This window comes from Emydura macquarii, unplaced genomic scaffold (assembly GCF_026122565.2).
Source record: "Emydura macquarii macquarii isolate MOO-44397 ecotype Brisbane River unplaced genomic scaffold, CSIRO-AGI_Emac_v2 contig_1363, whole genome shotgun sequence".
In the NCBI taxonomy this organism is placed as follows: Eukaryota; Metazoa; Chordata; order Testudines; family Chelidae; genus Emydura; species Emydura macquarii.
The window spans coordinates 5,397,106-5,424,949 of NW_027131500.1; the positions used below are offsets into that span (position 1 = coordinate 5,397,106).

The 27,844-nt window shown below is 37.2% G+C and overlaps 1 long non-coding RNA gene across 2 annotated transcripts in view; it reads right to left on the bottom strand.

Moving 5' to 3' along the window:
- The window catches only part of LOC137155575 (uncharacterized), a 164,082-nt gene that overhangs the window by 135,453 nt on the left and 785 nt on the right, over positions 1-27,844 (bottom strand). The window lies entirely within an intron of this gene.

Here is a 27,844-nt window from a genome sequence, read left to right on the forward strand (position 1 = left end):
AAGTGGGCTATCTTTTGTCTATAACTGATATTTAAAGGATAATATAAAGGAAGCATTATGATTGGCCATCTAGCGCTTATTGAAAAATAATACAAGTTGTAGCCAAATTATTTTCCATTTTAGCTATGTGCACCCAGAGAAGAAACAGAACAAAAGAATCAGTGGGGAAAAAAATCTTTCAAGTGCATTTGTGGTTAGAAACATACTATAGAGGGAAAAAATGTCAAAAGAATGAAGGCTGAGGACTGCATGTAAAACATCCACACAACCCTATAAACAAATATTTAGACGTACAAATCTACATTTGCACATACTCTCCTCCCATTTATACCACTGACCTGCACTGAGTATTTGTGTGCGCAAATACCTCTTAAGAATCACACAATCAATTTGTATACACATTCAGACTTGTGCAAGAGTCCATCCTTTCTAAAAAAAATATGTGTCTTTGAATCACAGCTGCCCAAACAACTAACAAAAAAAAGCGTTTGTTATGGCATGGCTCAAATGTTGGAGGCAATGGGCAGAAAAGTCCAAACCCAGTAGATCACACTCCTCTCCAGAGCCTGGAATGGAAACCTAAGGCTCACCAATCCTGTGCTGTCAGCAAATATCTATGAAACCCACTGGCAAAGTGTCCCATTCCCCACTAGTGCCAGTGCATAAAGGGTAACCACCTACTACTACTATCAGTTTCTGTTCAGTATCAAGTGGCAGAGGTCTGTGTGGTGGACCTAAAGGTTCCAGTCCTGCTGATGACTCATGTGGGTGTCAATGTAATGCCATATGATGAAATTTCTGGGTTATTTTCCCCAATTTTCTCTTTTTTAAAAAACTAGGAAATTATCCCTCCCTTCCCCAAAAAACCCCAAAACATTAAGGTGCAAAGTCAAGCAATCAAATATCAGAAAATGCCAGAATGAAGTTTGCCTGTGCCACCTTAATTCAGTCTCCTGGTGCATATGCATTATAGTACAGTTTTTAATTGATCACATACTGAGTTTATTTTTTCCACAAGAGCTCAGCTATATTAAGAGAACTGCACAGGAAGGCTGGTGCTCAATTAATGAGCAACTATTCAATATTTTGTTTCCACTTCATTGTTCAATGAGTGGCCCCAGGCCTTATTTACTGTAGACTATTCAAGCCCCTGCTCTGAAGACAGAGCTATTGATTTCCTCATAGTTTTTTGTGTGTAATTAAATATAAGTGTAATAAAACACTTCATGGGCTGCACATACTCACACACACTAACAGTTGGAAGTACTTGGCCTTCACTCTCTCAAGATAGGTGTTCATTTTACAAATTATGTAGGTCCTATATTGCATAATTAATTAACCAATCATGTGCATTTACATTTAAAGCCTTATCTTATCCCATTATATATTTATAAGCTTTAAGAATGTAGGGGCAAATCCTCAGCTGGTGTAAATTGTCATAGCTCCATTGACTGAGGATCTGGTGCTTTATTTTTGGAACTATAATTTATGTAGGAATATTGTAGATGCTAATGATAGATCGATACTAACACCTCCCCGTACCGCAGAGTACAGATCAAATATAGACAGACTTGGAGGAGGCTAAAGGAGGGATATAATCCCCTGGCTCCTAAAGAGAATCCTACTAACAATGAGATCAAAGACTCAGTCAAACACTGTTTACTTTGCTGTATGATATTTCTGGAAATATCAGAGTTAGGAGACAAATATGACTATTAATGAAATTACATTTTCACCTTCACTGATACAGGTTTTATCCTGCCATTTTCATTACCGCTTTGGCTCATGATATACCCATGTATGAAAGCTTCAGGTGGGAGAAGGTGATATAGCCCTAAAGTCTTGTTTGACATAGTTGTTTAAATGGCTATGTCCATTTCTAGTTGCTCTTGATTGTTAAAATCACCACTTTTTGTGCCTCACCTTTTCTTCTTCTATCTTGACTAAAGTGGATTTTTGAAAATGTAAAGGTAAATCATTATCATACATTTGAGTTCAGTTCCAAATTAAATCTCTGTAGTAGGGTAGTGTAGTGATACCCTTGTATATGTATGCATGCAGTTCTCCTTGACTTTGGTGAGAGCTGCACATGTCACCCAAACAGAATGACAGAGGGTTGTTGGTTCTCACCTTAAACAAAGATTTTTATAGTAAGTAATATTGATAAAGAGAGTGTTGAAAAATCTCTCTAATCTGTGCTGTTGGTTATTTAAAATTAATTTTCAGTTCAGTTATCTATATATTTCCAAGTTTTTCTCCATTTTATGAAGCGATCACCATGTATTCAATTATTTTCATATAGTGTAACATAGTACAAGTATGTCACCTGTTATCCCCAAAGATGTTAAATAACGACTTTATTCAGTTTTGACTGTATAAAAATGGCACTGAAGCGGCCTCTCTCACTCAGTTTGTTAGCGGCAAAGGAAATAGATTTCAGAATGTAACTTATGAAAGGAAAGGTTATGATCAAATTTCAGTACATTAAAAAAAAGTTAGAGTAATCTAGGCAAACATTTCTACATCATAGGCAAGAAAAGAAAATCAACCAACTCCTCTCCAGAAAAAAAAATCTCCTTGGATTTCAAGGGTTAGAAAAGATGATAGAATAAAATATTAATGTAGCAGTTTCCTCTTTCTATGGTGGTCATCTGCAGCAATTCCAGTGGACATCAATAAGCAATGCTCATAAGAAAGGCTAACCACAGAACTACAGCATATTCTCTATTCTTTCTTGCTTTAAAGGCTCTCTCACTTGCTTGAGTTCTTTTCTATTTTCAGTAGTATTATAGAAGTGAACCATATCAATTATGTATCTGTAAGCAGCTTTTGCACATCTTTAACTGTTTTCTCCTGGGAAAAAGCAGAGGTATATCAAGTACCAATGCTATCAGGCAAGGTCAGCATCTCCATCACCTATAACTTTTTTATGGAGAAAGGTGTTCACTATCATCAAACTTACTGTGCAATTATTCATTCAAGATTATTTTTTAAATTAAAAAATGCCATCATACCATGTACCATCATACTTTAACATATACTTTGAGCTGTCCGGTATCTGATACTGGGACCTGCTTTAAAGATGCTATAAGAAATGGTCTCAAGTCCCTTTATTCTTATCTCACAGTGGCATATGTCTGAGTCTCCAATCTCTGTTTTTATTTCTTTAAGTCACAATGGAATAATTTTTGTTGCAGATGCAATATATATGCCATTTTTTCAGTCCTTCCTTATGAAGTAGAAGAAAAAATATACACAATATATCTCCTTTCAAGCCCATGGATCATATTGGCTGTTATAGATCTCCAGATTCCTTGTCACCCCACCATGGGTGGAGGAAGGAAAATCCACACAGGAAAAGCCCCATCTCATTGCCACGCTTGTCCCTGGCTCATCTCCTCCTGCCTCTTGTGCACTGATGAAGCCAACATCAAACAAGGCTTTGTGGTATGCAGCAAGTGAATATGCCCTTCCTGGCCCTAAACAGATGTTGTATCCCCACCCCCATGCACACAGCAGAAGCAGATGTGTTCCAGTGCTAGGGGATCCTCTGAAGCCAGAAAGGTCAAAGCAGTTTTTATCCCTTAGTGTACAGAAATTGTTTTGCAAATGTAAATGCTACTAAATGCATGCATCAGCTCTTGTGCACAAACAATTGTACGTTCAAGTGACTTGCCACACACATTTCTCTCTACAAATGGAGGCAAAGTGAAACCCTTGGTAAAAAAAGACTAAACTAGTGATTGTAAATTTATGTATTTATTTATTTAGTAATTCTGATTTAAATTAAGTCATTGCTTTCTGGTTAGAAAAGACCAAATGATATTGCTCTGCTGCAGATGCATTTTTTCCTCTCATTTATTTTTTAAACAGCCATGATGCACACCTGAGATTAGAATCTCACAGCTCAGAAATTTTGCAACACCAATCCCTGGAGGATTGACTCCTCTCTCCCATGTGAGGAAATTCCCTGCTGCCATGTCACATTTTTAAATATGTAATTCCAGGATTCAAATGCCTCTTTGATCATCAGTAACATTCAAACAGCATTTTAAAAAATAAAACAAAAATTTTAAACATGTAGATGCAGCTTTTATTATTCCTTGAAGAAATGGAGGAAATTTCAGATAGAAGCACCTCTTTTGGATAACTATATTTCAGTCTTATGAGCATGGCATTTGACTTCTAGTTTTGATGGGCATTCAATATTTTTGTTTGAGCGCGCGCGCGCGCACGCACGCACGCACACACACTCTCTCTCTCTCTCTCTCTCAAACTCCCATGTTGTTGATGCATCATATATATACTGCATCAGTGTATTGTTTTTGGTTGTAGAAGTGAAAAAAAAACAAAAACAAAAACATTCTCCATTCTTCCCCACTGCTCTAGCTTGCAAGCATCTCCACAAAGTCTATTTCATCCTACTGGCTGAAGTAGTCTTGTGGGCCCAATGTGACCTTCCTCTACCTCTTTTCAAGGGACAAATAGTGCTCCCAGATCAGTACACAGCAAGATATACATGAAGGAGCTAGTTTTAGACAAGTAGATGCTGATTTTTAGAGGCATCAAGCCCCTGCCCCAATATATTAACTTTAGTTGGCATTGTGTACTTAGCCTTTTGGAAAATCAGGTCTTTAGATTAGTTTCAAAACTGAACTATTTCAGTTTAATTGTTTTACACTAAAGCTGCCATAAACCAGTAAATATGAAAGTGTGTGTGTGCGAGGGGGATAGGTAACCATTTCCATTCCACACAGCAGCAGTTCAGTTCTGAAGTTCTCAATCAGAGGAGACTCCAATTGAAGAGTGAAAGAGTTATGTTTATCCACACAGAGCACATTTACTGCCTTTTGGCAGCTCTCATGTAGCACAGTTAAAGTGAAACAAATTAATTCCAAAACTAAATAAATTAATATATTTTTATCACTTGCTTATAGATATGTAATAAACTGGGAGAACTATTTGTCACTCAGATTCAAAACTGAGACAGAGACCTGATCTATCTTCAAAGTAAAATATACAATCTATGTATTTCTAATATATCCGTATGTAAATAATCTATAAATTGCACCAGGGTATCCCGGCACTAGTCAGAATACAGGAGAGAGGAAGTAATAATGGCTTAGGAAGGGCTTTATGACAGAATTTCAAATGTTATCTAGTAGCGGGTCAATGTCTGAGAACAAAACTTATTTCTTCATGACTACATCTTAGGACACTGACAACTTATTCAAGGAACATTTATTACACTCCCATAGTCAACAACTAATTTGCTTCAGAACACACTTGTGTGCTCTCTCTCTCTTTTTTAATTATAGTAAAGTCTACCACCCAACCCATTTAAACTTTGTTATGCATTGGAGGCAACATAGGAATAAGTAGTTTGGATCCATCTATACACAGTGTAAGTTGGATTTTTTGGAAAACAAATTTGTTTCCGTGAATATTTATATTGAACTAGAGTGTGCGGTTTGCCCATGAACATTCCCAATGTCTACTGTTGCTTAATAAAAATAAAGCACCCGATACATTCAAAATTAGACCCTTTCATAGTGTCTGTAGGTGGACACAGAGTGCTTTCTTTAACCCCCACATCCTCTTTTTCTAAAGACATATATGATTGATATTTTTTTATATTCTAAGAGTTACCTGACCCTCTTCATCCATGCCACAATAAGTAGCCCTACTTTAACTCAAGCCATGCAGTGACTTCCACTGGTATTCCAAGAACCACGTCCCCAGTGATGCAGGCACAATGACTCTGAGACTCTGGGGAAATACACACATAGGCAGCTATAACGACACACTTTTACAGTGTGTAGCATGTGCCTCCAATAGTGCTGGCTCAGGCGAAAGGACAGTGTGATGTTAAGCAATGGGATGGTGGTCCTGCTCCTCTTACATCTATGGTATTGCTAGCAGTGTTGTCAGTGCCTTAGATTTCTAATCCTTATACACACAGCTCTACAGCATGCTTAGTTCCTGCACAGGGATGAAGGGGGCTAGGATTGTGGGAGATGGCAGTGTCCTTGTACTCTCTTCCCTTCCCCTTCACCTGCTTGCTCAGAGCTAGGTGCTATCTAGCATAGGCAGAGTGTTAAAGTCAGGGTTTTATTTTTAATGAGTTTCAAGTTACGCTTAATAGTACTTTAAAGAAAGTTTTGTGAGAGTCCATAAGCATTGAGTCTCCTGGTGGGATGCGTTATTCCTCAGTTATTATTCCCACCTCACAAGTCACTGCAGTTGTGTTCAGCAACAGGGGAACAATGTGCTCCTGACATTATGTTATTGCCTCAGAGCAGTCTCTCTCACATGCAGTATTTAACCTCTGTCTCATCTGATTCAGATAAAACCAGGAACTCCTTCTCCTCTTTTAGCTTTTACAGGCCTGTAGGTCAAATCATATATTTTAAAATCCAGATGAAGTTGCTCTCCCATCCTCACACTGCTTCACTTGGTTGTATAATTTATTTCAGACAAATTATTGAAGGCATTGTTTGGGTAGTGGCAGTAAGCCTTTTACTTCAGTTTAGCACAAAAATAGAAGTGATTTGGCTTTTAAGGTTTTACTTGTATTTCCAGTCAAATTATAAGGCTCTGAAAATGTGTCAGCATTGATATAGCATTCTGACAGATGAATGGTGTTTTTAGAGAACAACCATGCAATCACTCCAACTTCCTTTGCTCCCCTGGATCCCTCAGGATGGCACACACTCAAACAGAGAAATAATATTTATAAAACATGCAATACGATTGAAGTTGCAAAAATCTGAGGGTTCTAGATATGACATATTAGTGTTTTACTGCCTTTTATACTTCCAGTTACTGATCTGACTTATTTTATTAATATAAATTAAATGAAATTTTGAATGAACATGTTTTCAGTAGTTCTCCAAAGCAATCAACACAAAATCTGCCAAGTCATTTTGTAAATAGGCCACCATTACACTTATTCCATATTCATACCCCTTTAAGAGACTTCACAGATGGCAAACTATATGCAAACTGGTGAGAAAACTCCGGAGTTATCACTTGAAAATGTTCCCGTAGCTGGGCATCCTCACAGATACCTATGCATATTCATAAGCCTTTGGGAATTTGTACTCAGTACTTACTGTATCTTCACCCCCATCTGCACAGAGAATGAGTTGTCTTCCATTTCATTGATGAGTTGTGGTGACTAAATAATATGTTTTGTCTTAAGCATGTTCAAATTAAGTACTTAACAAAAATATTTACATTGCAGTACAACACTTCTATAAGCATGATATTCATTTGTAAAGATACATTCATCATTTAGATATCTTGCAGGTTTGTACAAATGGAAATAGCCATGCATTTAAATGGAACAAATGGTTGCATGAGAGAGAAAAATCTGATACTATTTCCCACTAATCCCCAAGTAAAACTGTATTGACAATCAATGACTTAAAAGAAAAGACAGCTTGGTAGGAAGTATGAAAATATGAATGCTTAGGGTTTTATTGTGCTGGAATACACAGAGTGAATCTTGTATTTTCACATAATTTGATGTCCTAATATGCACTAGTGTATACAAGGCTCCCATTTAAAATAGGTATTCCATGTCATTGAATTTAGTTTCCCTACTCAAATTTGACACAGTTGTAAGCAATGATGCTTGTCTAAGAGAGCGTCTAGGAAACATATTCATTTTCTGTCATCCTTTTCTTGATATTTTTGGAAAATTGAAGGGTATATATATGGGTGGCAATAGTTTGGGGACTTACCATAAGACAACAGTTTATTTGATTATCTGTTCTTCTCAGGTGTTGTTTTTAAACATGAGAGCAAATTTAATGCACAGGAAAGGAAGGACTCATACCACTTCCTAGGATTTAGGCAGATTGCAAAGGTTCTGCAAATTTCATGCATGTTGTACTGCCAAAGTAAAATTAATCTTCACTTTCAGTGTCATGCTCTTCCACACCTCAGCCTTATTCCTTAGCAGGCTGCCTGCTACACCAGGTTAGGTGCCTGGGTTTCTTATGGTGAAGATCACTGAACTTGCTTCACTTGTGATTTAGGATCCCACCATTATGGGATGTGATTGAAGCTTGTATTGATAAAATAGATTTAATACAGCTAGTTTAAGTACTAGAGCAGTGAAGCCACATAAGCAAAGCATGTAGAGAAGTCTAGCTGCCAGGGTTCCAGCTGAAGCCAGTGCTGCAGTGGTTTCGTTGTGCCTATATCCAAGTTTCAATCACACCCTGTGATTGCAGTGTGGACATACCCTGAAGCCAAGATTACGTAAGCGCTTACACATGAGTAGTTTCATCCATTGTGCATTCACAGTAGTATTGTTCGCTTGTGTAAAGTTACAGACATGTGCAAGGGACTGCAGGAGCAAAGCCCTATGGAGATTTTGTACACCTATCCTTCTTTAAAATCCCATTACACTACAACAGACTCCGTGGCCTGCAGTCTATGCTTGTTGACTTCTTGAGTAAGTGTTTATTAAGCAGAGCGTCATCACAGTGGAGCATGGACAAGCTACCACAGGGACAAGCACACTGTCTTGTTCAGCAGCTTTAGTCTGCTAATTGATATACACTTATGCTTCTGAAATATAAGGTTTAAAACTGTCAGTCATGCTCATATATTATAGAATACTAACAGCCCAACTGCCTAAGGACTTTTCAACAACATTTTTTTCTGATATCCTATTGATTTTTCAATAATTATTGAGTTAACAGAACCAACATAGGACTATTACAAAGTGTGCATCTAACAAATCACACAGTATATTTGCCAACATGTAACCAGTAAATACGGTCTGCTTTTAGCGACCTGAAAAAATACACAATTTCCCGCACATATAGGTTGTCTGTTTAGCAATGGTGAATACTGTAACAACAATAATTAACCTGAACTTCTACAGTTTCATCCAGAGACCACAGAATGCTTTCCAAATATTAAGGGCTAAATTGTGGGAAGGGTAGGAAAAGCCAGCATCCAGCAGCAGGGGCATTCTCCTAATGGGAGCTCCCAAAGCACTGTGATTGACATAGGTACAATGCATTCAGGAACACCATGGCAGCATAGCCAGAGGCACTCTGTTATACTCTTTATAATGAGATAGCATGGAGCTCCAGGCTGCTTAGCCAGTTACAAGGACTGGTAGTGAGGGAGGACAGGGCTACAGCAGTACTAGAGTGGCTTAATTCTTATCTCTTGGAGAGATTCCCAAGGTAGTTTGGGCAATTGCTCTTTCATTCCAAAGGCTCTTTCAGACTCTCTTCCTGTCCCTGCTTTTATTTAAACTTGACAGTGCTTAGGCAGCTGGTGTACCGTGATCACTGCCTTTCACAATGATTAGTATTGTCTCATTGGTTCCTTGCGCTCCTTCTGTTTGTTGTATCCTTCCATTGTGTCTTGTCTTAAATTTTAGCTCCTCAGGCCACGGACTGTCTTTTTGTTTTGTTTTTGTACAGTGCCTCGCACAGTGGGGTCCTTGTCTGTGACTAGGGTTCATAGGTAGTACCACCACAAATATACACAATGTATGGGTCTCTCAGCAGGGTTAATGAGGCATAAGCTATAGTATTCTCGATACGCTGTTGAAACCCAACTCTAGCCATCTATCACACACAAAAAAACTACATAAACATATGTTAAGGTTGTAAAGTCAAGGACTCCATGTATATGCATAATGGTACAGTTTTAATTACATGATCACATACTATTTTTTGTTTATCTCAACCTCGTTCGATGCATAGAATGTTCTCAATGGGAGCTATTTAGAAAATCTGGCCCCATTTGTGGCTTCTGAATACTTTTGAAAATGTGGCCTATCAGACTATTTCTATTAATAATACAGGGGAATGTTTCATAACACAATGAGAGGACCAAACCATACTCCAAAGTGAATTAGAGAGATCAGTGCTATGTGGGTGGTAGACAATGAAAGGAGACTTAATATAAATAAACCTGGAGTTCTACATCCCAGGAATGGACACAGATAGCACAGCTATTGAACAAAATAGGATGTGTAGGAGAAGTCATCGAGTAGGAATCATCATCACATAATATAGGACAGGAAAGGACCTTCTGGGTTTTTGAGTCCAGCCCCTGCTAACACAGGCAACCCTGACATATAATCCCATTCATAAATAGATCAAGTTCCATCTTAAAGCTAGCTAGGTTGCTTGTCCCCACTACTCCTATTAGGAGGCTGTTCCAGAACCTCACTCCTCTGATGGTTAGAAACCTTATTCTAATTTCCAGCCTGAATTTATTTATGACTAATTTATATCAATCTGAAATGTGTTTCCTGGTCTCCTTAATACTGTCCTAATAAAAAAATTTTATGTAAAGTATATCTTATAGAACGGACTGAATTAAGGCTAGGAAAACTGTGAAGAGCAAGGTTCCACAAATTATTACCCAATTTTGAGAACTTCCATTTTCTGGAACTGTTTCTCCCCCTTAACAGAATGTATTTACTTCAGTACCTAACAACAATAACTTTTATAACCTCACATACAGAAAGCCATTCAAATGTAAGAAAACAATATCCCTACAAACAAAGCATCTATCAGTTTACAATTGCAAGTATCCTTGGCTAATTTTAATAATATTTATGCTTCTTCCAATTTAGAAACATCAAAGGTCTCAAATGCTTTTAGATAGAAGCAATATATGAACCATACATTTTTAATGAGCTAAATTATAGTTACAAAGCAGCTTGCTATCTCTCCTAAAGTCCATTATGTGCACTCCATTCACTGTATGCTGTTATCACAGACAATCAGAGCAGACAAAAACAGATTTAGAAAAACACTTTACATTGAATCTATTTTTCTCTGGATATAATGGAAAGAATTTGCTTATTATGGACAACCTATGGGCTTTTAGAAGCATTACCACTGCACGGAATGTGTGTGTGGGGGAGATTGGGGAAAGGGAATTGTAGAAAGAGATGGAAAGTGCTTTGATAATAGAACTGGGACAGAGATTATATTTCATGAAAAAATAGTTCTCCCTAACCTGTATAACTTATTTGCTAATGAATACTCCAAAGAGCAAGGATTTTTTTTTTCTTAGAAACCCTACTCACAACAAGTACCTGATCAGAATTTTCAGCCAACAGCAATTAGAATTACATTACTTTATTTCCTTCGCTCATAAACCTGCCATGTTCACGAAGTATAAAAGGAATTCTAATGAGCATATTAGACCACATTTTTTTAAAAATGGCCTCTACTTTCAACCCATAGTTTTGACACTGTGATCAGTAACTGGCACAAACTTTACCATTTAAACATCTACCTGATTGCGCCAACAAATCAGGTACTTAAATACTATCTAAATGCCATCATTTGAGTCCTCGATTGTAACTATGGTTTTACACCCTCAGTGGATTGCAAATCTAAAAATAAAGGTCGGAGTGAGACCCTTCTTGAAAAAATGTGGCCCATAATATAAAACTAAAGACTTGCCAGGCAGTATTTCGACTAGTGAACTCTCAGTTTTGCAACAGATAGTCATATGCTCTGAACCCTTGGTACATATGCTCTGCCTTCTGTATAAGAAGGTACTGGAAATAAGAAAGAAGAGTGAGGAGCACAGCTGTGTTTGTGATTTGTAAGTAGGTGGGTTCTGGCAAGCTAGCTTTGAAGAAATAAGGCAGATTAGTTTTTTAACAAGGAAAAACAAACCATACACTCACAGTTGAACCTACTTACTGAATTTGGTTCAAAATAAGTTTGATTACAGGGATGGACAAAGATTTTCAACTGAGGAAAAAAAGAATTTCAGCCAATCACCGATTTTCTTCAGTTAACTTTGAAACAGTTGACTTGGTAAACTTCCATTCATGTCCCTGACAAAGCCTATCAAATCATTTAGAAAATGCCATATGGTTTCCCTCAGTATTGTGTGCACTGATAACAAATGCACTTGTGCTCCACTGGTAATGGTCATTTCTCACACTGGTCTTAATAATTGACTAGCTCTTGGTGGTTTTATTATTATTTATTTATAGAGTGATTCTGGAATGATTAATCTTTTCTCTGAGAAACAAGGTAAAGCTGAGTGATTTTGACTGAGTTTTGCTATGAGCCAAAACCCATATCTGGGGTGTAAGCCAACAAGAATTGAAATCAAAGGAAATTTTCATATGAATTCCTGTTAGCTAAACTCAGCATGTTTAGCACAACTTGAGTTGTGAGTACGTAGAGGATTACACTGAGGGATACCTTAAAATTTTTCACATTATTTTCACTATCAGGGATTCTTCAGTCTAAGACTTTTCTGTGATTAAATAAGAAGTTTACAGGCCAAGAATATTTAGTGCTTTGCTCTTTCTGTAACATCCTTTCTAAATAAGAACATCCATTTCTCAGTAACTTTCTACTTACAGGATGAGCTGCTGTAGTAAAAATTGCTAAATGTCAAGCTCCCTCAAGAATGCTGATACACTTGTGAGAGAGTGAATCAGCTAATGTTCCTAAACACCAAATCTCTAGGCTAACTCCACACCTGCCTCCCCCCAGATCTACTCTGGGATATATTTTTCATCATCTCCTGTAGAACTGAATAATCAGATATAGTACAACTATTAATAGTCATCTCCTAAAATCAACTAAATTTCTACAAACACTATGAAAAATCTCAGATTCACCCTTACCTGCCTAAAAGTCAAACAGTAGCTATGAAATTAAGCAGTTAGCTTTACTGTCTGCCATAAGTGAGGCTGTATTCCCCCCGCAACTGAAAAATGTGCCATTTTCATAAAGCAAAATTACAAATTTCACACAGCAACATTAAACCACACATTTTACTGGGTGGTATTAACCAAATTAATTAACCTTCTAATTAGCTAGAAATGTTTCCGCTCACACTTGAAGAAACAAATAAATTTACATTACCCTGTGGGCACTTTATTTGAAAAATGCCAAGAATAAATGATTAATTTGTGTAGAAGTCATTTAGTAACGGAAGATTTCAATGATATTTCCAGAATTACTACTGTTGGAAAGGGTCATTTTAGTTTTGTTTTCAGAAAACAATGTAGAGTTATCCAGAACGCTGAGGGAATGAAGGGGTGCAAGTGATATGATGATAATATCCAGCACTGTGTCTGTATTTCAACAGGCCCAGTATGTCCTGCTGAATGCTTTGGTTTCTTATAGAGAGAAAGAAATTGGAGTTTGGATAAGAGCTAGCTATCCAGGGCTCAATTCAGAAAGACAGAAGTGACATTGGTAGGTCGGGAAAAAACACAAAATGTTGCAGAGATTGCAACTGCCCCTCTGATAGATGGTGTGTTTCTGATGTAGATGTCATGCTCATGTCTTGGGGGAGGGGGAGAGAAAGCTTATTAGATCTGTAGAGGTGATTAAACTGGAGCCCACCACATGTACCAGACAGGGAACTGCTGTGGAATATTTTCAGTGAGATACTGTTGCCTTTGGAATTCACTCCCCTTTGGGTCAGAAATATCCCCAATCCTTTGACAGTTAGGGGACTTCACCATTTTCTTCGGCTGGAAGGATGTATGGAATGAGGACTGGGAGTTTTAGATTGAAGGAAACTTTCTGAACTACTGCATTCTAGCTATTCATTTTCAGCAGGGCTTATAATGGTGATAGGCTGCTGGATGTGCTTTAATTGTTACTTTTTTGTATGGTGTTTAGATGCTAAGTGGACAGAAGAACTGGATTATACAGTATCTCTGACCTAACACCATAACAATTCCTGCATTATATGACTTATGCAGCAACAAACTGTCATTGCTGTAAGGATGAATCATCTTTCTCAGAAAACAGCTATGTTAGTGTAATCAAAACAAACATCAAGGATAAAATGGTTATAACAGTGATTTTGTCAATTCTGTGCAGCATTTTAATATAGCTATTAGAAAAATTAGCAAATAATCACTTATTTACAAATTATCTTATAACAATCACAGATTTTTGTTGTAAGTGGTTGTTTTACAAAATCAAAACCCTTTAAAGGGATGCAGTATTACACGTGGACGTTCAAAGGCCAAATGGTTAAGACATGTGCTGGACATGTCTTTATCATCATCAACCTCCATATCACTTATTAGGGATTTTTCATTTATATATTATCCCTCTCACCCAGAGTTCTTAATGTGCTGTATTGACTTTGGCCCCAGGCTCTGTCATGTCTTGTTCAGTTGCACACAGAATACTTGCCATAAGCTTAGAAACCCCTGAAACTATGAGTTAATGAAAGTCTTGACAGAATCTGAACCACAGCGTCCTAAACAAGGTGCTGTAAAGATGACACTGTCTCCTACCAGTGGGACAAGTCAAGAATTGGACACCACTCACCGGGATGTTATTTTATTATAGCTGGGGAAGTGCTGTAATTAATGATGAGAAACTGTCTCGCTGTCAGAAAATGTGGAATAAATTCATGAGAATAAGTCACAAGAGGTTTCAGTGCTCTTGGATTGGAAGTTGAGGGTAGGGGGTAAGAAGTAGTCAGATAAAATGACGTGAAATAGCCAGAGCATGGCTATTTCTGTGTTGTCATGGTATTATTGGGCCTTTCTACATGACAATCTGTTCTTTCTTTTCATTTCAGCTACTCATACTTTGCAGTTGCAAGTGACTTTTTTTCCTTTTTCTTCAATTTTTAAAGGAAAGTTAGTACTTGTGAAAGTTGTCACATAGCCAGTTTTAGAGAATAAAGTCTGTTCTAAGTTGTAGAGCATGGCCACAGGCTGGCCCTTCCGCCCCCAATATATCTCAGTACTTGCCTGGAGGAATTAGTTAGGCATCAAAAGGGAAGATTAGTTTCCATACTCATTTGCTCTTTGGCCTATGACACCTCTTCAGTTGGTACTGAATACTTTTTTATATTTCAAACTAAACAGAAAAATAAACAAAGATCACATTATTTGACTACCTGACTCTCTTTCTATTTGTAAATTTTAATGAAACACAAGCCTGACCAACTAATTCTTGTTTTATTTTTATGCTTCGTTATAAATGCTAGACTTTTCATTTTCTCTCATTTTTAACCATATAGACCTTAGCATTTTTCTGCTAGACAAAACTTTTGACACTCTGAGTAATGAACATTTCCAAACATTGCATAAAACCATGTCTGTTGATAGTACTAACACTTTTTCATTGCATAAACTCTTATATTTCTAGAGCATCTGTCATCCTGACTGATCCCATAGCTACTGAATGCATCACTAGAAAATAAGTTGTTGTTTTGGGGTTGTTTGGTTTTTCTTTAAATTCTGAGAATACTTGTTTGTTTTTGTTTTCTCCCCCATAAACAAAGAATAGACATGTTTTAGTCTAAAATAAGTCTATTTTAGTATATGGAAACCAACAAAAAGAAACAAAGTCTTCTTAAAAGGAAGCGTGTGTGCCCTGCACTCTAATGGGCTGCGCTAATTAAGAACAAAGTGGCTGCCAATTCTCTACATAGGCTGTTAACAGTAATTTAAAGAAGCAGTACATAGAAAAGAAAGGAATCACAGAGACTAATTTCATAGATCAAAATAGCATTTTAGTAAATTAAAAAAATAACTATACAAGGAGCACTCAGACCTTTACTGACGTGTAGTACAGCACTATATATAGTAATATCAAAGAACAGGTTTAGAGTGAGAAATAAAATAGAATACTACAGGGACAATTTAAGTAGGTATACTGTGATACAAATTGAAATTTAGCGAGGAAAATAGGGTAAACATAAAAAGGTATTGGATATTTAATGATTATAAGTAATCAGGATCTTGGTTTTACAATTTATCCAAAGGAGAATAGCGTTCCTTATCACGAGGCAGGAACATTGATTTAATATGACACAAAAGGAAAAGAGCCACCTATTATAACAGCAGCAGATGTTTGCTCCTAATTTATGGCAAAATAAGCCATTGGTTGGGGCCCGTCAGGTACTCTCAAAACCTCACAGACCTATATCTCCTTCCAGCATTGAATAAACAAAAATATAAACTTTCATCCCCCAGAGCATAAGGCAACCATTAATCCTCTCAGTGAAATTATGACAGAACCATATTCTATCAAAATGTGTTTCTCCACTGAACAACTAACCACTTTGCAAAATCAGGTTGATTTCACAATAATTTTGTTTTGGAAGAAAATGAACAAACAAAAGGTCCAACAATGTCAAAATGTCCTTTTTTGACATTTTCTGGAGTGAAACTTTTTGATTTTTTTCATTTTGAAGTGACTTTCCATTTTACATGTTTTTTATTTTGTATTATATTCTATATTCTAAAATAAAAAGTAAAAAAATCAGTAGATTTTGATTGTCAAAATGAAGTGTTTTGATTGACCTGAAATGAAAATTATTTGGAATATTATGCCCTGAGACATGAGGGTTTATATTTCTTAATCTGTTTCTCCTATAACTGTTGATGGTCTCATTAATCAAATAAATCTCTAATAATTTTTTAATTCTACTAAGCTTTTGGGTTCAATGATATAATGTGACAATGAGTTCCGCAGGTTAATTATGTGAGAGGTTAAAAAAAAAGAGATCTCCATTTATCAGATTTAAATAAGTTGCTTTTCGATTTCATGAATGTCTCTTTCAGTCTACATGCTTCAGGTGGTAAGGCAATATGAATAGTTAAGATAAGAATTTTATGAACTGCATATTATAATACAAAGGTCTACTGTAGGGTTTTCTTGATCTTTCCTCTACAACACCTAGTACCAGCCACTGTCAGAGATAGGTTACTGAACTAGATGGATCTGATGCTGTCAGGCAATTTCTATGTTACCTATTCTTGTGCTATGAAGAAAAATAATAGGAATCCCCATCTACCTTTTTATGACCATTCTGTGGCCATGTCCCCTCTTCTCTGTCTCTTCTTCAAACTAAACAGTCCCAATCTTCCCATGCAATTCTTTCTGTGCCTCTCATTATTTTCATTGCCAGTCTTGGGATCCCCATATATTTCTGTTATATCTTTTTTCAAATAGTGACCAGTAATCCGAATTTAACATAGTAGTCCAGGAGAGAGCATAGCACTGATTTAGTAGCATTACTTTAGGTAGTTTCTATACAATTCTGTATTTCTAACTTTTCATTGTTTTTATTGTTTTCAATGGTGCTGTGCGCAGAGGATTTCTCTGAGCTGTCCACAATGATGCCAACATGTTGTTTAATGGGCATTTGTTTTCATTTAGTTTTACTTAATACCCTAATGATTTATAGTCACCAATATGCTGTTTAATTCAGGTCAGAGTACAGAATTTCACAGAATTTAAATGCCAAGTTAAAGTTACATTTAGAATCGTCCTCAAAATGTCTTTCCTCATCTGCTTGTCAGTAGCGAGTACTTTTCAAGAGGCTTATTCCCAATTATTAAACACATTTAAGCAGAATTATTTGATCTTAAATAGTTAAGGTGATAAAACTCTCGTCTGTACTTTTTAAGCTCTGTCTCTTTGTGTTATCATCTGTTTTTAGCTCAGTAAGTATATTATTTAACTCTGTAAGATAACTTGGGATACAATACATGTGAAAAAAATTGCACAAAGGAAGAGGCTAATATTGCTCATTTTACTCACACTGGTAGTCCCTGTGATGTTCAAGGAACTTCTTGCTTGAAAAGAGTGAGCAGAATTTGGTCTTAAAGTAATAAGACCAAATTCTGGAGTGATTTTACCTTGTGCAAACTGAAACCCTGTGGGTACATTTGTCAGGGTTTGGCCCATATTGTCTTGTATTGAAAAGCATGCAAATCTTTGGTAGCAAAGCCTCCAAACCATGCATACCTCTGCCAAGTTTAGGTATAAAACATGGAAACAAAGTCAGCTAAATAATATTCTGCATTCTCTGGATAGGCACAAGTGTCTCAATGCCTACTATCTTGGTTCCTTAAAATCAATGACAGCTGGTCACATGGAAGGTCTTCTGGATCAAATGCTAATGTAGTCAGTCTTCAAAAACTTGTATAAAACTCTTACAGTTTGATGAGAGTCACAAAATTTGATTGTGAATTTCCCTTCACCATATCAATTTAGGAAATGAAAACGAACAAACAAACTGGAATATAAGGATAAACTCATGCAAACTGTAATCAACAATAAGTTAGTTAAAGCTGATGTTAACCAAAACTGGCCATGTTTGCACAGCCTTTATTGGACTTCAGCAGTACCACATCTATAAGCAATGGAATGATTGACCAGGAAAAATAACCACTGATTTGGAGACAGCAAGATCTTCTCCTCAGAGGTTAGTGTTTCTAACAAGCAAGCAAAATATTTTAAACATGGTAAGAGAGTGATCAGGAAACTGCTGTGATGATGTTCAATCCCTAAACATGGAATCCAATCCTCCCCAAGGCATTCTTCCCCATTCTCTGTATCCAAATTAGGAACTGTTTGCCTTTGTCCTGGGCACCTGTGCAAGAGGAGGAGGAAACTGAACTGAAATTAATCTTTTGTTTACCAAGAGTCAGTCTGTGCCATAAAAATAAATAAAAGCACCAAGTGTGAATACAGATGTTATTAAATATGGCCAATAATTTGCTATTACATTTAAACCAATACAATAGGCACATTTAATTTTATTACTTCCATTCATTAGCTAACCTATACTTCAAAAATCACACGTATAACTTTTTCTGTGCTTCCATTCTAATTGACACAACCCATCTTTCTGCAAACAGCAGGTGGAAATCAAATTTCCTTCTGGCCACTGCAGGAATCCCTTGAAACATATTAGACATCCTCTATCATCTAAACTATGTCTTGGCTACTAAAGCAATCAGGGAATCTCTCAAAAGGTACAGTTTGTATTCACAAAGAGCCTATAGAAATCTTATCAGCTATGTGACTTTTAAAAAATATGTTTCTTCCTGTGGAGCAAGTCAGAAACAATAACCCCATGCCATCCTTGAGTGATGAGAAAGTTTCTTAAGACGGTAAGTTCCATTCTTTTTATAAGTGCAATGCTGTTTATTTTCTTAGGCAGGCCACAAGAACTGAAACTGTTGTCATGATCCCTGGGCAGACTGCTCTCTCTAAGACCCTTTTCCAGTCCCCCAAATCCACCCCTTTCAAGTGGCAGACTCCACTTCTCTTTGGAGTGGAATCTTGTGATCCAACCACTCCCTGATTAGGTTTCTTGCTATATCTGCCCGGTTGCCAAACCTTTTACCAAGCAAGGCCCAATGGGCTTGGCACTTGCAAGTTTTCCTTTGGGAGCTCGTGGACAATAAGAGTATGCAGTGACACAGAAGCAGCTTCTTCAAAACAAAAGTATAGTTTATTTTGCTAGAAGGTATACAGAACTCAGAGATGTGTATTTAGAATAACAGAGACGTATGCGCATACTGTCTTACCTCTGTTTGGCATTCCCCTCAAGCCCCTAAATAGACATGATTTATCCTTGGTGTGCCCTGTTCTCTTGGGTCCTGAGTTAAAGCTTTCTTACTGCAGACCCTGACTCTCAGTCAGTCTCTCTGTGGCAGTCTGCAATTACTGATAACTTCCCCCTTCTCTGTCTGCAGGGCAGATCTTTTAACAGATCTGTCTTTTCATCTCCCCCTTCTCAGCCTTCGCAAAACATCTCTGCTGCTGGGGTGGGGGCTAAGGTGACCTTCTTCTTGACTATAACCAAGCTATTGTGTTTGAAGGGATGCTCCTAATCTAGGTCATTGTTTTACCTTTCCTGCCTGGTTTCTTTGACAACTCCTTTTGATCTAACTATGCATTCAGGCAGGGCAACATCAGACAGATATATTGAGGAACGTTTGTTGTTTTGGGTTTGTTTTTTTAAATAAATATCATATAGTTCCCAATTCTCCACTACTGTATGTAACCATATTACATTAGGGACATGCTTCCCACCCAACTTGTTGCTGCCCAATGACAATTAGTGTAGTCAGATTTTAAAGTCTGTGAATATAGATTCCTTTAGTCGCTTTGCAGTCCTTACCCCACTACAGCACTTTGTGCTGTGTTTGTTAACTGGGAAAAATTTATTATATTTTGCACTTTGTAGGGAAGTGGTGATAATCCTGAAACCTAAATCCTGAAAAAGATTAATGGAAATTAGTGTCGCCAGCAGTATTAATGTCAGTATTCATATCAGTGCTATTGAATACCAGGTAGTGCTTCACGGTACCCTACACCTGTGCATTAGAGTAATCCTAGCCCTCCCCATTATACATGGAGTCATGCAACTGTGATTCCTCATCTATGATGCTGAGCAATTTAATTAGACTAGAAGTAAAGATAATGTGTATACTGGTCTTCTGACCAAAGGAATTATTTCTGCCAACACCCTGAATTAATGGTATTCATGTGTTAAATATTGTGGCTCAAGAGGTAAATTTGGACTTCCTAGTAAAGTCAGGGATACTCTTGATGAGTTCATTAACTGCAGATTTATGTAGCTTACTGCAAGTGACAAAAACAACATTAAAGCCTGTATTAGGGATGTCATTCAGTCCCCTTATAGGCAACAAACTGTATACTGTGACCATTTCATTTGATTATGGTTATCTGTATTCAGAAGCCATTGATTAATGCAATTATAAGATGACACTGAACTGTTTTTAATTAAACAGTTACTGTGTCAGTGCCCCTGGAGATTTGAATGGTGATGGATGATACTGAGCACTCATGGGAAAATGCCAGACGCTATGTAGGAACACTTTAACTAAGTTTCAAAGAGTCCATCCCAACATTCCCTGGCCTGTCTGACAATTTCTCACCTTTACTAATCACAGTGGTGTGTTTGGGATGCTCTAAGACCTCAGTACAAAGGATACAGCTGTGCAAGTTATTCAGGAATTTGGGGGGTGAGGGGGAGAGGAAGGAAAAAGTAATTAAGCTTCACATGGGGCATAGGTAAAATTTTCAGAAGCACCCAAGTCTCACCTTCAGATGTGACTTAGCAGTCTAAGTGTCACCATAAGTCAATGAATCGTGTCTTAGGTACTTAATGAGACATAGGCTCCTAAATCACATTTGAAAGTGAGACTTAGGTGCTTTTGAAAATTTTACCCCATATTTGACATGGGATCTGAGTTCATCCCATTACTTGCTCTGTTCATCCTGCCCCACCCGGCTTTGTGTTCTTTGAGTATTACTGGAGCAACAGTGGAGGAACAGATAGAGGAAAGGAAAAATTAAGAGATGCCTGGTTAGAACCAGCAAAGCCTCTAAGATTGAGTCTAAGTGACTGGGGAGGGATATATTTGTTAAATGGGGGCCAAGAAGATATGTTCAAAATGTTACTGAAATAGAATTTTTGATCTTTTGAGGAGCTTTTCAAATGTAAATGTTCTCAGCTACCAGACAAGTTGAAAGGGAGCACAAGGACACTGGGGAAAAAAATGGACATAACACCAAGCCATGTTCATGGCAAACATGCAGAGACCTTAGATAAAAACCAGAAAAGTACTCTTGCTAGTAAGTTTGCAACATGACACTACTTTATTCATTACAATCCAGAACGATAACACACAAGAACCAAAAACAGAGATACAAAACAGAGAGGTACAACTCACATACTTTCCTGTTGGCTGGCTTTCTGAAGACTGACTGCTGCTAGATCCAAATCACACAGTTCCCCACAAAGCCTACTAGCTGAAAGCAGGATCAGGAAAGCCCACAAACATTTAGAGTAATAGCTTACAATTTTCAGTTTCCAACACACAACACTCAGGAGGGATGGTATTTGTGTTTCTACATTTAGAGTAAGTCTGCACTACTCTCAGACACCACAGCTGGACCATGCCAGTTGCCTCAGGCTCATGGGGTTCAGGCTATGGGGCTGTTTAACTGCAGTGTAGATGTTTGGGCCTGGGCTACATCCTAATCTCTGGGACCCTCCCATTTCCCAGGGTCCTAGAGCCTAGGCTGAAGCCTAAACCCAAATGCTTACCCTACAATTAAACAACCCCTTAGTCTGAACCTGAGTCAATTGGCACTGGCCAGCCACAGGTTTTTAATCACAGTGTAGACATACCTAAATGTACCATTCCTCCTGAGTGTTGACACACCCAAAATGGCAGAGCTCCATTCAAAACCAAAATGAGACATGAACACGTGGCTCAGGATGAGAAGGAGACCATTTGAGTGCCTGTTACGGAGACCTCAACACAGTGAGAGGATGGAAAATTAAATTCAGGATGCCTTTTCCAGGGAATTAAAGACTCGATCATTTAAATAAACACAATCCCTTTCTGGCTCAGCTGTGGTCTAACAGGCATGTAGATATTTTATTCCCTTCTCCATAAAAATGATATACACACAATCTTTCTATTTAGTTTATGGCCAGATTTGATTTAGGCACCAAGACTGAGGGAGTACAGTCCCCAATGAGACAATGGTATTCGTATTTGTGGTTGAAGAGAGATGCATGAAACAGCAATAGTTTTGCCAATGGGGCACAGAAATGGAATGGCCAAGGGAATAAGGACAGAGTGTTTTTACTGCTTCTGTTCATTACAGCAATATATTGGGTCTAAAGGGTAATAGGGAGATAGAAACTGTCTAGGAAACGGCAACTTTTAAATTGCATCCACTGTACATAGTATTTTATGTGGTACTAAATTAGATACATGCCTCCCCCCAAACAGATGTTTGCTTAAATTCTTAATTCTGCTCCTATCAAAGCCAGTGGAACGTTTGTCACTGATTTCAGAGGGAGCAGAATAGAGTCACAGGTTTGTGAAATGTAGACGAGGAAGTGTTGAGTCTAGACTTAATAATGTGCCTCATGATCAAATTCATGTAAGAGAATGAAAGAGACATGGAGAGAATGTGTGCTTTACCAGTGTTTTTTTTAACTAAATCAAAACAATTTAACAAGATAAGGGGCCTGATAAAGATCCTTTAAAATCAGTGAGAGTTTTGCTATTGATTTTAATAGCATCAGCAGCAAGTCCAGAACTATTAAAATGCAAACCAGCAAGACTGATATAAAAACAATGGTAAATTGAGATCATCCAATTAAATTTAATAAAAATGTATTGTGTATTGTAACAAGTATATTGTACACAGAACATTTTTCAAACACAAAGCAATAAAGTTGTTAACTAAAGCCAATGGATTTCCTAAAGAAGCTAAGTTACAAATCTGTGGAATGCAACAAATCAGTACATTTCATCAGTCAACACATAGATAAGAGATACAACCCAATTAATTACGCACCTAATTCAGAATAGCTCACGAAACAATATGTTCTGTCCAATACATCTTTGAATTTTGCTATTTGGTGTCTACAAAGAGGTCAATTATTTTAAATGAGAAGAAAAATCCCCAAAAGAACAAAACAAAACTCATCCATTCTGACATGAAGTGAAACATTTTTATATTTATATATAATTACTTAAAATGTTCTGTATTTACTCTGATTGTGTCCAATTTAAAACAATTTTCACATAAAAAAGAAATGAAACAGAATGAATTGCTAAATGGGATATAAAAATTATTTCACTCAAGTTTGATAATACATCAGGCTGAAAGTCAACAGTCTCCCTTACTGAAAATTATTCTAAACATTGCATGTCAAGTATTTTAGACATTACTGGAAATAGCTGTCACAGAAAATGTAAAAGGACTCTGCATACATTCCTTGTGGCCTTATTGCCTGAATGTGAGAATCTCCACACTGACACAAAATTGCTACCCTGTCAGCATGTAAAAGGACAGATCATTTCATCTCTTTAGTGATGAAGTTTCAAATCCGCAAAGCAGAAGCTATCAGTCCTTTGAGATGATTATGATGCCTCGAACCTGACAGCTTGCGATGACAGCTTTCACAAATTCTGGAAATCAGATTGTTCCTGCATCTAACCAAAGAAGGCAGGTATACACAAAACAGGAATGGATGAAGATAAACATGGGGATAGTGTGATCTTTATGTTAAGTGTAATTGTTAAAAGTAATACCATGGAAAATTATAGATTTTGATTTTAACTCTCTTTGTGATAGACACAGATGAGGGCACAATAACCCATATGGGTGCAAGGTTTGCCAAGAAAGGACTATCAAGATAAACAGATGGCTGTACCATTGCCATATGGTTCCTTAAAAAATTTGGATCATGTTATGGCATTTTGCCATAAGATAGATGTTGTGTTATTTCTGTGCCAATATTTTAAGCAGTGCAAATAAGGAATACATAACTTATCTGCAATTAGCCATGTTATATAAATATAAAAGAATAGTAAATTTTTATGGGAAATTTTGTCGACAGACACATTACTGCAATATAGATATCAATTCGTTGAAAAAGTACTTGTCTGACCTCCATGCTTTTTCTTATTCCTTACTCAGGAAAATGCATTAAATAAAATGTTGGTATGTGAGGGGAGTTTAATTTCAATGTTTTTCCTCATGCACAGAGAGAAGAGCACCTCTCAGCTATTTACAGTACCTTTGGTATTTGTGGTTCTAAACAGGGAAGTTAAAACAGGGAAATGAATGAAAGGCTACTCAGATTAAGGATGGGATAGGATTCCAACACTTGATTCATCTGGATATCAACATATATCACAAAGGTATTCTAGGGTGACTGGTTAATTTGACATCTTACCCAAATAGTCTAGTTTCAATGTCTGAAACTTTAACAGGTGGCAGATCATGTGGTCTTGTATAGGAATACAAGGCTCTTTGTTTGAGCAAGTTATCAGACACATATACCATCGTGAAAATACAATGTAATTACTGATGAGACACATTAGCTCATGGATGCAATAAACTCCAATCTAGATAAAAAAAGAACTGGAACTTCTTTCAGGGGCAAAAGGAAGTAAGGTCTGAGTTAGATTAGATTTGCTGTGGAAATTAGAATCAACTAAACTTTGGTAGATAGTTTAGGCAGATGATGTATTTGTTATTTAAGCTACATTTTGTTTAGGAGACATTCGAACACACAGCTAAGTGTTATTACATATGAAGTTTGGTCCAGAAGCATTTAAAGCATGTACAGGCTCTCTGTATCTAATATTAGTATTCAGTATTTAGCTAGACGATCCCTGGCCCCAAATCCCTGCTCATAGAGGACAAACTACAGAGAAAGAAAAGCAATCAGAACATTGCCACAATGATTATCTTGTGGAGTGTCTGTCTCAGTCTCTTCCAGAGAAGGGATTGCATTCATACAGAATGATTAGGGGTTACAACCCATAAACATCATGGAGCTCAAAGATCCTTGGGAAAATCCTTGTGGATCTTAGAGGATTTGTGAGGCTAGCTAATGCTATTCCCTAAGTTTCCACTCCAACTTTGCTTCTGAATAAACTGAGCTGCCATCAGCTCCCTCCCCTCCTCTCCTCCAGACTTTTCCTGTTAGAAATCTGTGAGGTCTACAAAGGAACACACCACATACAGTGGCTGTTTCCCAGCTCTGAGCACTACTATAACCATCCTCAAAATGCCAATTGCTCTGTGTTCACAGTATAGCTCCCCTCTTCTGTGAGCATGGGATCTTTTTCTTCCTGTTTTTCCTCTTTGCTCTCCTGAGCATGGTAGGCTGGAGGGGAGCATCTAGCCATAGCTCTTGAGCACAAAGCCAGTTTAAGTGCTGTGGAAAGCTTGGAGTGTGTTCAATGGCTGATAAAAATGTCCCTTCACGTATTTGCAAACTTCCTCTCACCAGTGGATTTTCATTCCCAACCTACACTGCATGAAAAAAAAAAACCTGGCCCATCGATGGCACATCCTGCAGAAAAATCATAAGTGCAGCACAGACATATGAATATTTCACTTTCTATTTGCCAATCACACTGCAGTAGCCGGAGAGATAGAGAGCTGACCACGTCCATTGGCACAAAAGACAATAATCCTCCATAACTGGCTCACGCTCTTACTTTCCTCTTGATTAACCATTATTACTCTGAGTCACTGTTAAAATTCTATTTCTGTATTTTTTGCTATTCAGTTACAGTGCAGATTAGTTCCACTAGGCTAGCTATACAACAACTTTTGGTCACAGTCTTTTAACTCTCAGTTCATGGGAGGAGAAGTGGGAGAAAGAGGAAAGAAGGCAGAAAATGAGAAGTGGAATGAGGAGGAAAGATGTTGGTGTCTTAAAGTGATTTAGTATCATGACTTGCCCTAAAATGGCAGTCAACCCATTCTATAGATTCACTGCTTGTAGATATTCTTGAATGAAGATATGTGGTTCTAGGCTTGGCACAGTTTACCTTTTACTTGCTAGAACATCCTAAAGACCACCTAATTTACTGGCTGATGTGGAGTGCTTTGCAGGAACCTACTATTTTTTTTCAGGGGGATTTTCATTATTTCAGACATTTTTCTGTTCTGGAACTGAATGAAACCAGATTTAAAATTTTCCACAAACTAGAATTAAATAACATTGATTGCAATGTTTTGTTTTCACAATATGTTTAAACATTTCATTTTATTAATATTACATTTAAAAATTTGAAATGAAGTCATTTCAAAATGAAAAATTGAAACATTCCTTTCTTATTGAAACACATCTTTTCAATTTTTCATTCCAAATGAACATAAGTAATGACATGTTTCTGCAAAATGTTCAACATTCCACCAGAAAATTTCTCACCAGATCTACTGATTTGTATGTGCACTAATGTCTTCTGCTGAATGGAGTCTAACCTTCTCAGAATGTAATTTCCATTTCTCTTCCACTTTAGTGGTAGGAGAAACTAAAAGCCCTATCATCAATACTATTTGTGTGGTGGAGTACGTTTCTGTTACATGGGCTGCAAGTTTGTAGATTACCGCCAATGATCTAGATTACCAAAAGATTTCAGTTCCCAGTTAAGCACCTTAATGAGAAGTCCAAATTTTCAGAAGTGCTCATCAACAAATAGATTCCTGACCAAATAGTTCCAGTTGTAGCAAAGTATGAAAAAGATGCACAAATATGACTCTGGTGGCTTTCTCCACTGCTAAGTACTTTGTATATTCTGGAGTACTACGGCTGCATACTTCACCTTTCTTTTTTGCTTCTGCCCCCTTAATATTTAGTTCTTTTACTTGTCTTCATTGCAAAATATTTCTTTTCTGGTATCTTATCAGGTCTAGATGCTGGGATATATGATATTCAGGGGAATTCACGTGGCAAAGACATATCAATCAGCTCTACTGTTTCTATGTCTTCTTTAGCTACTTTACTGAATTATTGTTTCTTATAATTTGTATTGCAGTAGAGCCTATGAACCCTAGTCATGGACCAGGACCCCCTAGTGATAGGTACTTACAAAGACAGAACAAAAAGAGTTTATGTGGATATTGTAAGGCAGTTAACAATTCCTCCCATAATTGCTTAGTTCAAGCCAGGACTTGTACAGACCTCTTTGTGGACAGCGAGCATCATACACCCAGCATTTAGTCAGTCTAGGAGCCAGAGAGACCGATAAGGTTCTGTTGTGTACAGAAATCTGAATCATTCTAATATTTATTCCAGCCAAATCCTGTCTTCTCCAACTATGAGGGCCACTACTGCTCTCTCTACTGTATTATTTTCAATAATTCATAGCAAAAAACATGAAAACACTTTGGATTAGTTTTGGCAATCAGGCACATAGATGTGAATTTAGAATAAATCTATTCAACTCAGTAGAGTCAATCCAGTTCTAGTTTCCATAAATAAAAGATGATTTTATTAGCACAAAACAGAAACCAAAAGATAGCATTAAAAAAGATAAGCAAAATATGCACTTGTCTAAATAGATACTAGGGATAACTCCTCTAAGCAAATCTATGCCTTAACATACAAAGTATTGTGCACCATACCTGAAAAATTCCACATAAGAGAACAAAGTTCTTTGCAGCATAAAAGCTTGGTCAAGTTCTTGACTATCATTCACAAGTCCCAAGGATATGAAACTGTTCCCTTTTTC